The following is a 12,216-nucleotide window of genomic DNA, read 5'->3' as shown; positions in this document are numbered from 1 at the left end:
GCCCTCATTCAGCTTGTGAATTTCATAGAGTTTCAACTTGCTATTGCACATCTTTTTTATTGCATAAGAATAGGAGATTAAGGGTTTTATCTACTTTTTTAGATTCAAGAATATGTTTTAGCACTAGTACCATATAAATTGAATTTGAGGTTCACCTACCTAGGTTTTGTAGAGCCTGAAGTAGAAGAAGGGTCTAGCCTTATAGTTGGCCTAGTGTCTAAAATGGTATGTTGAAGATGGGAGTTAGCTGCCCCTAGATGTATCTTGTTCTCATCGGGGTAATTTGAAACTGTCTCTATTTCAAAACACCAACAAGAACTTTTATTTATTTTCTTTTTTATTGTATGTCAGATATTTGATTTCAGCTTCAGTCATGTTGATGCTTTGTTTATTGATGGAAGACATTACAAGTTTGACAACATTAAAGTAATAGGCAAGAGCATAGTTATTTTGGAATTTAGGGACTTCACTAGATGTATTAGAATTCTAGTCTATGAGCTCAAGATAGGTGAGTGAAAGAGATTTGGTAGGTTTGATTATGTTTATGGTATAATCATGAAATGCTTGAACAAGCAATTTGAGACCTAGAGTGGCTTTGTCCGCAAGTGTGTTCAAATACCTTTTAGAACCAATGCCATTAATCAAAGACTCAATGACACTAGTTGGATAAGAATCATTTGACCTAACCCTAGATGATTCACCTACTTTGAGTCAATTTTCATAAACATGAACTTGATCTATGTCTTTGTCTGTAGTTGCTTCTGAGAGAGAGTCAAATTCATACTCTTGAGAACTTGTGCTACATGGGGATGGATGGTAGAATTCCCTAATAGTGATAGGGATAAATTCTCCTTCATCATCTAGATTCTTGCAATAGTACTCAATGACTAAAGTGTCAGCAATGTTGTCAGAAGAATTACTATTATTGTCCACAGTGCTGACACGTGGTACAAAATGATTTGGCTCCTCGAAGAATTTAGCAAGATCACCAATAAATGGGTAAGGATAAGGATCATCATTGTTAGCATTTTCTTTATTGTCATCAAACTCAGCTTGTGACTTATTTTCAGATGAATTCTTAGGTTCTAGTATAAATTTGTTAATCCCTAGATGGAAGGGAATCTTCTTGAAGCCTAGATTGGATGTATCTTTATTCCTTCTAGCTATCACTTTGAAAAGATCATTCAAACCAATTTTATTGCATCCAATAGGACCATTCCCCTTGTAGCCAAAGCATTTCATGAGTTTAAGACTTGCACCATACTTTTTAGGAGTAATTTCATGAGATTGTTCTATGAGGTCAACTAGAGTTTCCTTTTTTTATATCCATGCAGCAATGGTTTTGTTTTCATCTTCCTCTTCAAGAGGTATAGTAGCTTTAAAAAATGTAATATTGTACTTAGTTTGAGGTGTCAACACAAAAGGTCTCTTTTCTTTAGATAGTCTCCCATAATGACAAGGATACTAAGGAAGAGATGTCAAAGATATAACTGGTTCTATGTGTTATTCAACCATTCCAATTTCTTTCATCATGAGTGACTGATCGATTTTCTTTAGCTTGTTATCATGATAGTCTATAGATTCCCTATTGCTAGATACAAAGTTTTTAGCAGATTTTAGCATGTTATAGGTATAGCTATTACTTGCAGGTATGGTGACTTTAGATACATGAAATAAGAACTTTATGCATTGATGATGAAGGCATAGCTCACATCTCATGTATATATGATCTTCCTAGCAGTATGTTGTAAGCTAAGGGAATGTCAAGGACTTGACAAGTGACATCTTTTTCTACAAGACCAACCTAGAGAGGCAACACAATTAGACCCAAAGCTTTGCACTTGACTTTTTCATATGCTTAAATGATAGTTATCTTACGACAAGGATCAATGGATTCTTTAGAATAGTCCAATTGTCTAAGTACAGTAGCAGAGACAATGTTTAAACCAACTCCATTATCAGTGTGCACATGATAGACATGTTTCTAATGTATCATGGCCTCAATTTGTAGAGGTTGATTATGTGAATGACTTAGTGAATTACCATCCTCCTTAATGAAGGACATATAGTAAGGTGAGGTCAGATGACCTACCATACATTGGAACCTCTCAAGATCAAGATCTTAAGGTACATTTTGCTCAGTCAAGGCTTTGTCGAGAATTTGCATATGATCAGTTGAGATTTTGAGCAATCCAAAGATCATGATTTGAGCATTTATTCATTGTAATTGATCGAGGATGCTATAGCTAGTAGCCACAAAATATGTTGCAAGTTTTGCACCTTTTCCAGAATGACCAACAAGAGGTTGGTCTTTGTTTTATTCTAACTCGATAATAGAAGGCACAATGCCTTTTAGTATCAACTTAGCATGGGAATAATAGTGTTGGCACAATATTGTGATGGTTCATTATTAGATGTATTGGAAGCAGGTTCCTTTAAGACAAATTCTATCTTAGGTTTAGTGTTATCTTGTTTTCCCGTGATGGTGATAACATCATAATACTCAACATCTACTAGTTCAACTTGTTAGAAACAATAGTCCACCAAGATAACTGAGAGGGGGGGTGGGTGAATTAGTTATCCAACAATTAAAACATTTATCTTCCTTAAAAAACTTAACCATTCAACCAAAGTAAACATCAACCATAATAAAATGCTCATAGACAATTACACCATATATGTTGACTAGGGAAACACTTGATCAAAGGGAAAACCCTGATGGGAATGATGCCCACAAGATGATATACTAATATAAATATTCCTTGTTAGAGGATTCCCTATTAGGAGACTTTGAATCCCTATTAGGAGTTGTGCCAACCCTTTATAAGTTGTAGTATAACGTATGCAATAAGAGTTCATTGCCTAAACATGCAATTTCAACTATAAGAAGAGCTCACTACTAAAACAAGTAATTTATTGATATCTTCTCCTTTCCTCTATTATTTCCTCTATCTTTTCAACTAGAAAAATCACTGTTAGACCTTGTAGACTAGGTAATGAACCTCAAATCCAAATACCAAGCCTTGGATCACTCAGCAAAACTTTGGCAATGAAGTTTCCTTCACTTTCACACTGCTCTACTCAACTTCGGATTCCTAACTCTTTTCTACTTATCATTGATCATAAAACTATATCATCCACATTCTATTATAAAGGAAAATGTCCTTCCTTTATACCAAGTCCATAAAACAATTCCTTGAGTCAACTATTAGACCTTCTCAGTTAATTATTATAGGACCACACTAAGGACACATTACACTTAGTGATAACATTAATCTTTCACCTTGCAACTTGAACGACTTTCCATACATGCAATATTATGATAATCAAGCTTAGCCACATCATCCTCAACATGCCTCTCTATGTCCTCAACCTTGATCCTCAAGATATTAACTCTGCTAAGAGATATAACAAGTTTACCAAAACATGCCTCTGTAAACTCTATCTCAGAACATACATCACCAAACCTTACATAACTTCTTCTAGACTTATCCTTTCTTCTTTTGACATTAATTGCATATACCAAATACTTAGAATTATCTCCCATAACCTTGGATGGTTATAATACTCAACTAGCCATCCAAACCAACTTAATCTTTCTAATATTCTTCTGTTAGATACCACTATATATTGCTATGTTGACATCAATGACAAACTCAGTCATGAATGTAACATATCATCATAGTAGTGTAATCAACTAAAAATGGTCATCTAGACCATGAGCCCCCTTTCTAGCATTTTTCCATAATTTATCTAATGGTTAATTTTGATCAAATCCTCAAAAATATATTTATTCAATTATAACCTATGAAATGACCACTTTATTCCAAGTTCATATTTAATTAAAATAACATATCAACTTTTAATCAAATAAAATTTCCCACTCATCTCTTATCCTAAGTGTGCACACATAAAGCATTATTCCTATTTTAGAAATAAAAGAAAAGGCATTTTTGTTTACACATGAATGCACATTTTTCTATGTGAGAGGAATCTTCTACTTTTAAAATAACTTTAATTCTCCTTCACACATTTCAAACCCTCTCAAAAGTCAACCATTAATTGTGACTGGTTGAGATGCTTGTGTACATGAATCACTCCCACTTTTAAATTTCACCCTTTATTAAATTCATCTTGCCTCTTAATCTCTACTGTCTATTTTTTTTTAAAAGGGAGGGCTCTCTCCTCATTCAAAAAATCTTAGTCTGTCATGCTATTGTTATGCTATAGGTTTTCTTGGTGATTTTGGAGACTTGGAGCATTCTTGCATTTTTGTATTTTAGCTTAGCTCTCATTCTACTTACATTATGGCATACTTTTTAGCTTAGTTCTCTTTGTTAGCTTGCATTTCATTTAGAATAGCTTGCATTTGCATTGCATTTTATTCTAAATTCTCTGATATTGGCACTCTTGCCTCTACTCTTTGAATCTCTCGTTCTATGGTGCACCTTGCATGGGTTGCATAGTTTGGTTTATTTGAGAGCTGCCATCTCATAGCCTTTTCATGTCATAGATAGAGAGCTATAAGTTGACTCTTGAGACTCCCTCTTCCATGGGTTCTCTCAAGAATAATGGTTTATAGAAGTGTGACACTTTTATGCACACATTTTTGGCACCCACTACGAGGCTAGAACAAGTTTCTAGCTCTATTTTATAGTTTGCATTTTGGTTACATTATCATTTCTGATTTTTTACAACTTTTTTGGATCTAATCAATTGGTTTTTTAGAGTTCTCTCTTTGATTTTAAGGCTAACCCATATGTAGATTGGTTTGAAGGCCAAAATCTTAGGTTTTTGAAGATTTGATCATATCTCCTAAGCCAATTAGATTTTGGTTTTGAAATGTTTTTTGTAGGTTGACTATTTGTCCAAGATGTTTTAGTCTAATTTTTAGATCATTTTGACTTGATTTGCATAAGTTATGATTTTTTCTTTATTTTTCATAAAAAGTTATTTTTGGTCATAAATAAGTGAATTTTTAAGAAAAACTTACATTTTCAGAAAGGTTTTTGAATTCTATAGGGGCACTTTCTTTGTGTATTGAATTTTGAGGTCATATTAAGGATCACAAATTTGATTTGATAAATTTGGTCTGTTTGACAAAATGGGTCCCTAGGACACAAATGAAGAGATTTTTTAAAAATTTCTTGTATTTTTGTAAAGCTCTATAATTTTTACTAGGGGTATCTTCTTTTCATTTCTATTTTTGGATCCAAAATCATAAGTAAAAAGTTCAATCTTGTTGACTAGGTAAAAAACAAAGAGTAAAAATGAGAGCTTTGTGATTAACTTGTACTTTCTTTGCATATACTTGGTTGGAAGATAAATTGGATTTTTGAGGCAACTAAACACTTTATGTTTTAGGTTTTATTTGGTTGTTATACCCCTACCTTGGTTTCTTTGCAAGGAGTTTCTCATTCTCATTGCTTTAAAGAATGCGTGTCAAAGCTTCAAATGCACAAGGGTTACTAACACTTGTTTGTAGGGCTACCCAACACTTAAAAGCAAAAACTTGCTTGTTTTTATTTCATGTGTAGCATCTACTAGTTGTTTATTTTTTTAGGCACATTAAAATTGCAATTGAGATTCCTTAGTGATAGGAGAGTATGCTTTTCACCCTTGTAGTGAATCAAAAATCTTGACCCACCTTTGGATTTCAAAAGCAAGGGGGTAATTGAATCTTCTTGGTGTGTTTGAGGGAAGAAATCAAGATAGGAGAGCATTCTCTTCACCTTTGAGGTGAATCAAAAATTTTGACCCTTGAGAGTGGATCCATTTTGTAGTAGTTAGAATTCTTTGGAGAGCCTACTCTTAGACAACCTGAGAGGAACGACCCAAGTGGGGACAAGAAAATTACACAACTCTTCCAACCCACTATAAACTCAAGGCTATCAAGGACACAAAACCTTCATAGACGTAGTGTTTTTCTTTGCTTAGATTGATCGCTTATGGGATTTCAACCATAAGGAGATCACTAGGCAAGAACACTTAAGGTGCTCTTGTGACTGCAAGGTCTGTTACGTACTGCAAGGTGAAGTGTCCCTTAATTGGCTCCAAGAGGAACATTATGAATGGAAGCCCTTTCTAAACACCCTAGGTTAGTAGGTAGCCTATTTTACTGCTCAACTTCTTGTTGCAAGAATTGATCCTTGTGGACTATCAGGATCACCCCAAGATTTACACTCACCATGTGTGCTCCCTTGGTTGTGCTTATGGTACTTCCATGAAAAAGCCAATATCTCTTGTGGGCAACCACTTGGTGTGAGGCAAAGGAGCATCAAGCATGGGCCAAGTTGTTGAGTAATGAATCATGACTTTTAGATAGATATTGCTTGATATGTTCTTGACTGTGCTCAACCTATGGAAATCTTTGGAACATACACATGATGATTGTTCTAGGGCTTTTTTCGAAGACCTCACATATGCTTGTATCATGCAAGGTTTCTTTGTCCCTTTCTTGATTGTTTGAAGACTACTCCATGTGTCACTATCTTGCTTGGAAAGAAATTTCTTTTGAACATAAAACTTTCTATGCTATCAACTATTGCCAAACTTTGTGAACCAAGTCAAAAAATCAAGTCTTAAATTTTTTCTTTTGTTTCTTGCTAAAGGGAGTCTCCTCATTTGATTTTTCTTTTCTATTTTTCTAGTGCTTGAACATGCTTAAAGTGGATCTTTGGTCTCTTGGTATTTCTATCTTCATGGTCTATTTCCTCTTGCTAGTTATCATTTTTCTAAAATGGTTACCTTGATTTCTTGACTACACTCTTAGGTTGGAAAAGTTGTTCACTTGTCACCCTACTTGCTCTATCTACTTGGCTATTTGGCTCCTTGCCTAGATCTTGACTTGAGTCACTAGTGTTGTAATTTTCTTGGACACTTTCTTGACAAGTTACTTTACTCTATCTTTAATATTTTGGCAAGTGAACACTCTACCTCTTTAGTTTGGGCATCAAGTTATCTTGTGTCACCTTATTAGCTTCCTTTAGTCTCCTTCATGCTTGATTATCTATCTACCACTATGGAATTCAAACCTTGTGCTACCAAACCTCAACCAAATCTAGATGATTATGATATCCTCCATGACACTAAAGAGTTTCAAGATCTATACGCTCAATACAAAGAACTAGAAGAGACAAATATTTTTTCTTACCTTCATTTCTCTAAGTGCATGATAGAAATGAAGTTTAAACTTGAGAAAAGGTTAAAGGAGAATATTTCATTCTTAAATGGTTCTCCCTTAAGACCTTTACATAAACATGGGTCATCTTCTTCAAGGTATACATATTCTACTCCAAGACATCAAATGTCTTCATCTTCTAGATCTAAAGACCTCCTTAGAGAAAAAGAAAGTGATACCTCCTTTGAGCCTATTCCAAGCTATCATGATGGACCTACGTTTGACCAAGACAATGATGAAGACATGAATGCATACCATTCACTTGAGAAACAAAAAAAGGACTCTAGACATACTTTTGATAGAAGTTTTTCTCCCTTGAAAGATTCTTATGATGACACTTAAAAAACACTTCTTGGCACCAAGCTCATCATGTTACCTAAGTCTAGCTCATATGGAAACCCATTCTTGGATATGTATTGTGCTTATCATCAACATAATGAGCATAGTACTTTAGATTGCATTGAGATGAAACATAAAATACAAGATCTTATTGATAATGGAATTATTGATACCTCTAATGACTCATGTGATGAGGATACTTTTCTTGAGAAAGATCATATTAATGAACCTATTTCTAGTGATGGTTTCCTTGATATGTCCAATTCTTCCAACACTCATACACCTCCCAATACTTCAAATCTTTCCATCATGCCTCTATCAAATAAAGAACCTAATGCTTTTCATGTACACTATTCTTATCCTTAAGGGCTACCTCTAAAATAAACTCAAGCTAACTTTTACTTGGTTGCAAACCTTTTCCATTCTACTAAGCCTAAAGATCCAAGCACTACTCCATTAACTCTTCATTCTCCCTTGTCCTTAGAAGTGGCTCCATGTCAAGAGGAGTCTCAAAAAGAAAAATCTATAAATGTCAAGAAAGATCAAGATCAAGGACACTTTCATCTCCTTCAAGATTTCACCCCTTTGTATCCTTTGTCTTTTCCATCCCCCAAGTATGATGAAGGTACCACTTCCATTATCTCCCTTGAGCTTACTGAGAATTATGAGAAAACTTCTCTTCCCATGCTATCCAAAGCTACTTGTCAAGATCAAAGCATCCCCTCATGTTCTACTTCTCAATATCCACTTCAAAATTGTGTTCAAGCTTCAAGTGCTCCTATAAAAAATGTTAATCCTATCAAAGCTATTCATGAGTCTATTGATGGCTTTGACCATGTTTCTCACTCTAAAGATGTAAATATCACTTTCCACTATCCATTTGCATATCTTAATTCTATACTTGGTCCTCATCCATCAAAGCTAAAGACTTCAAACCTTCCATCTATATTAGGAACTTGTGTTCCTTCATCTCCTACATTTTCCACTCCTAGCTCTCCCATCATGCATCAAGATCAAAAAAGAAACTCATCCTTGATGAATTTCTACCCATCTATCCATCTAAACTAGTTATTTCATACTTATTCATCCACAAATCCCAAGTCCTTTGGAAGTGAGAATAAACATAAGAATCCATTAAAAAATAAAGATCACTATGTCCCATCTAATTGACATGTGAATGCAGGAAGAAATTCAAGAGACCACAAAGTTCCACTATCAAAAAAGATAAATCAAAGAAAATATGGGTTCCTAAACCATTATTGAAGAAATGTGTTTTGAAGTATCCAAAAGAAAATTGAAAGCTATATGGATTCCCAAGTCTCTTTTAAAAGACTTGAATATTGAAAATACTTCAAAGTTGACATTCAAGCTTCCAAAGGCTTCCATTCCATCTTCTTCCAAAAATCTTCCTAAAAATATTCCAAAGCCTTCCACTCCACTTCTGTTAATTCTCTTCTACCACCTCATACATCTAAACGTCAAGCTATTTCATCCATGATTCCTCCATCATTCCAATACCCTTCAATGTGATGCAAGCGCATCTCATTACTAAATCATTTCATAGGTCCAAGATTCTCCATATATTTTAAATGGTCAATTTTAATAATTTAGGATTATGTCTTAGTGGATAGAATTAGGTGTTTTATTAAATAAATGTTATAGTTTTTAGTCGGATATGTTAGAGAGTTAGAGGAAAGGGTTAATGATGTTAGTGGCGGTTTTAGAAAGGATAAAATTAGTAATAGAAATGCCATGTGGTCAATAATTAAAAGAATCTCATTAGAAAGTTGGTGGCAATTTTAAGAGTGTTCATAATGACAAAAAAATGGCTATGTAATAAAAGAAACCGTTTCATATTCCTTCTATTTGGAGGAAAGTCAGTTTTCTTTAAAAAGCCAATCATATTCTTAGCAGTTACAAGAATATCCATGATTGCTGCATGGTATTGATGGTAAAGCATCTTTCAGATTCCTATTCTTAACAGTTACAAGAATATCCATGATTGCTGCATGGTATTGATGGTAAAGCATCTTTCAGATTCCTATTCTTAGCAGTTACAAGAATATCCATGATTGCTGCATGGTATTGATGGTAAAGCATATTTCAGATTCCTATTCTTAGATGGAAAAGAAAACATTTTTATTACTACTAGACAACAAGGCCAGTCAGACTTTGGTTATTAAAAAGCCAATCTTTTATGTAAAAAATGATTCGAACTTGGGGAGGAATGTGAAGTTTTATGTCTCTTTTGGTCTCCTGAGTTTTTTTTTCAAGATTATGGTTCTACTGTTATGCTTCATATATTTCTCATGGCAATCAGTTTAGGGAATAACAATTGTAGAAAAATGTACTTTGATGTGGAGTCAATATCTCAGGTTTGAACTGTTGGATTTCTCTCAAATTTTTATATGTTGTTTGAAACCTAGTTACGCCAAATATCAATGGTTGGATTGAGTAAATATTTTTTGGTTCGAAAGTTATTCATGTCTGAGTGCAGGTCTATCCGGAGGCAGCAAAAAGATATTTTGGGGGATTTTATTTTCAAAGTTTTGTTTATTTTAGTGTGTGTGATCCTAAAGGTTGTAGATGCCCCTTGAAGCAACTCAGTTGAGTGACTGATTCCTCTTGAGTTTTCCAAGGTGTGGCTCTGCATCATTTTTGGTATCAAAGATCAACAAAAGGTTTGGGAAAAAGTAGTTGTGTATATGTTTGTGTGATTGTGAAAGATTGAGAGAAATAGTCCAAGAAGAAGTCCAGGAGACTAGATAAGAAGAAAATAACCTAGCCGAGGAATGATGGGACAAGAAGAAGCTGCTTTATTATATCTTTTTAGAAGGTATCAGCAGAGAAAAGATTCTAAACAGAAGGAGATAGAGGAAAAGAAGAAAAGAGAGAAAGAAGAAAGGAGAAAACAAAGAGAAGAGCTAAGCAAGATAGAAGAGGAGATAAACAATTTGAGAAGGAGACTTGAGGAGAATGATGCTGAGTTGAAAGAGAATAAAGCTAAGTTGAAAGAAGTGTAGGAAGAACACAAAGTGCAGCAAGTATCTCTTGACAAGAGCAGTAACAAGACAAGCCTTATTGGATTTGAATGCAAACAATCTGTGGTTGGAATAGTAACATGTCCTTTGAAAATAGAGAAGAGTAAAATGCTGGAAGGTACTCCTATGAAAAATATTTTGGAGGCTGAGGATAAGAAGGAAGAAGTGATTCAAAGCACACAGGTAGAGGATGAAGAGTTAGATAAGGAAGAGGAAAACAATCCATCAGAAGGGCATAGACCGCAGGTGAATGTTGGTGTAGAGACTAAGAGTGAACAACAAGAGGTTGTTGTTAAACCTTGTGAGGAAAAGGTTCTTGCAGATGAAGAAGAGTTGGTGACAGGTGTGGTTGTAGACAATATTTTCCCAGATGATGGAGATGTTGACACAAATGATCAGAAAGGAAAAGATGTAGTGCAAAGATCAGATGCTGAAAAGAAGACTATTGATGATAAGAATGAAGTATTTGTTGATCATTATGATGCTCTAGAGATATACAAATGAGAAGCAAATGTTGGTATGATAATTTGGTATTTTTATGCAGGTGATACGAGGCTGTTAAATATATTTGTTCCAAGATTCGACACAGGTACCATGGAAGGTATTCATTCTAGAGTTTGGAATCAGAATGTTCTGGCAAGCGGCATCAATTCCATCATTCTTATGGTGACATTATTGCTTATATACAATTGGAAACTCCGGAAAAAGATTGCAGCAATTCAATGGGACTTGAATTTTTCTGTCCCCGGGAGTATGATGTAGGCGCATCTCATTACTAAATCATTTCAAAGGTCCAAGATTCTCCATATATTTTAAATGGTCAATTTTAATAATTTAGGATTATGTCTTAGTGGATAGAATTAGGTGTTTTATTAAATAAATGTTATAGTTTTTAGTTGGATATGTTAGAGAGTTAGAGGAAAGGGTTAATGATGTTAGTGTCAGTTTTAGAAAGGATAAAATTAGTAATAGAAATGCCATGTGGTCAATAATTAAAAGAATCTCATCAGAAAGTTGGTGGCAATTTTAAGAGTGTTCATAATGACGAAAAAATGGCTATGGAATAAAAGAAACCATTTCATATTCCTTCTATTTGGAGGAAAGTCAGTTTTCTTTAAAAATCCAATCCTATTCTTAGCAGTTACAAGAATATCCATGATTGCTGCATGGTATTGATGGTAAAGCATCTTTCAGATTCCTATTCTTAGCAATTACAAGAATATCCATGATTGTTGCATGGTATTATTGTAAAACATCTTTTAGATTCCTATTCTTAGTAGTTACAAGAATATCCATGATTGGTGCATGGTATTGATGGTAAAGCATCTTTCAGATTCCTATTCTTAGCAGTTACAAGAATATCCATGATTGCTGCATGGTATTGATGGTAAAGAATCTTTCAGATTTCTATTCTTAGATGGAAAAGAAAACATTTTTATTACTACTGGACAGCAAGGCCAGTCAGACTTTGGTTATTAAAAAGCCAATCTTTTATGTAAAAAATAATTCAAACTTGGGGAGGAATGTGAAGTTTTATGTCTCTTTTGGTCTCCTATGTTTTTTTTTCAAGATTATGGTTCTACTGTTATGCTTCATATATTTCTCATGGCAATCAGTTTAGGGAATAACAATTGTAGAAAAATGTACTTTGATGTG

The sequence above is a fragment of the Cupressus sempervirens genome, chromosome 9, assembly GCF_028749045.1.
Source record: "Cupressus sempervirens isolate cs-2001-9-10 chromosome 9, ASM2874904v1, whole genome shotgun sequence".
Taxonomy (NCBI): Eukaryota; Viridiplantae; Streptophyta; class Pinopsida; order Cupressales; family Cupressaceae; genus Cupressus; species Cupressus sempervirens.
This window is presented reverse-complemented; position numbering follows the sequence as displayed.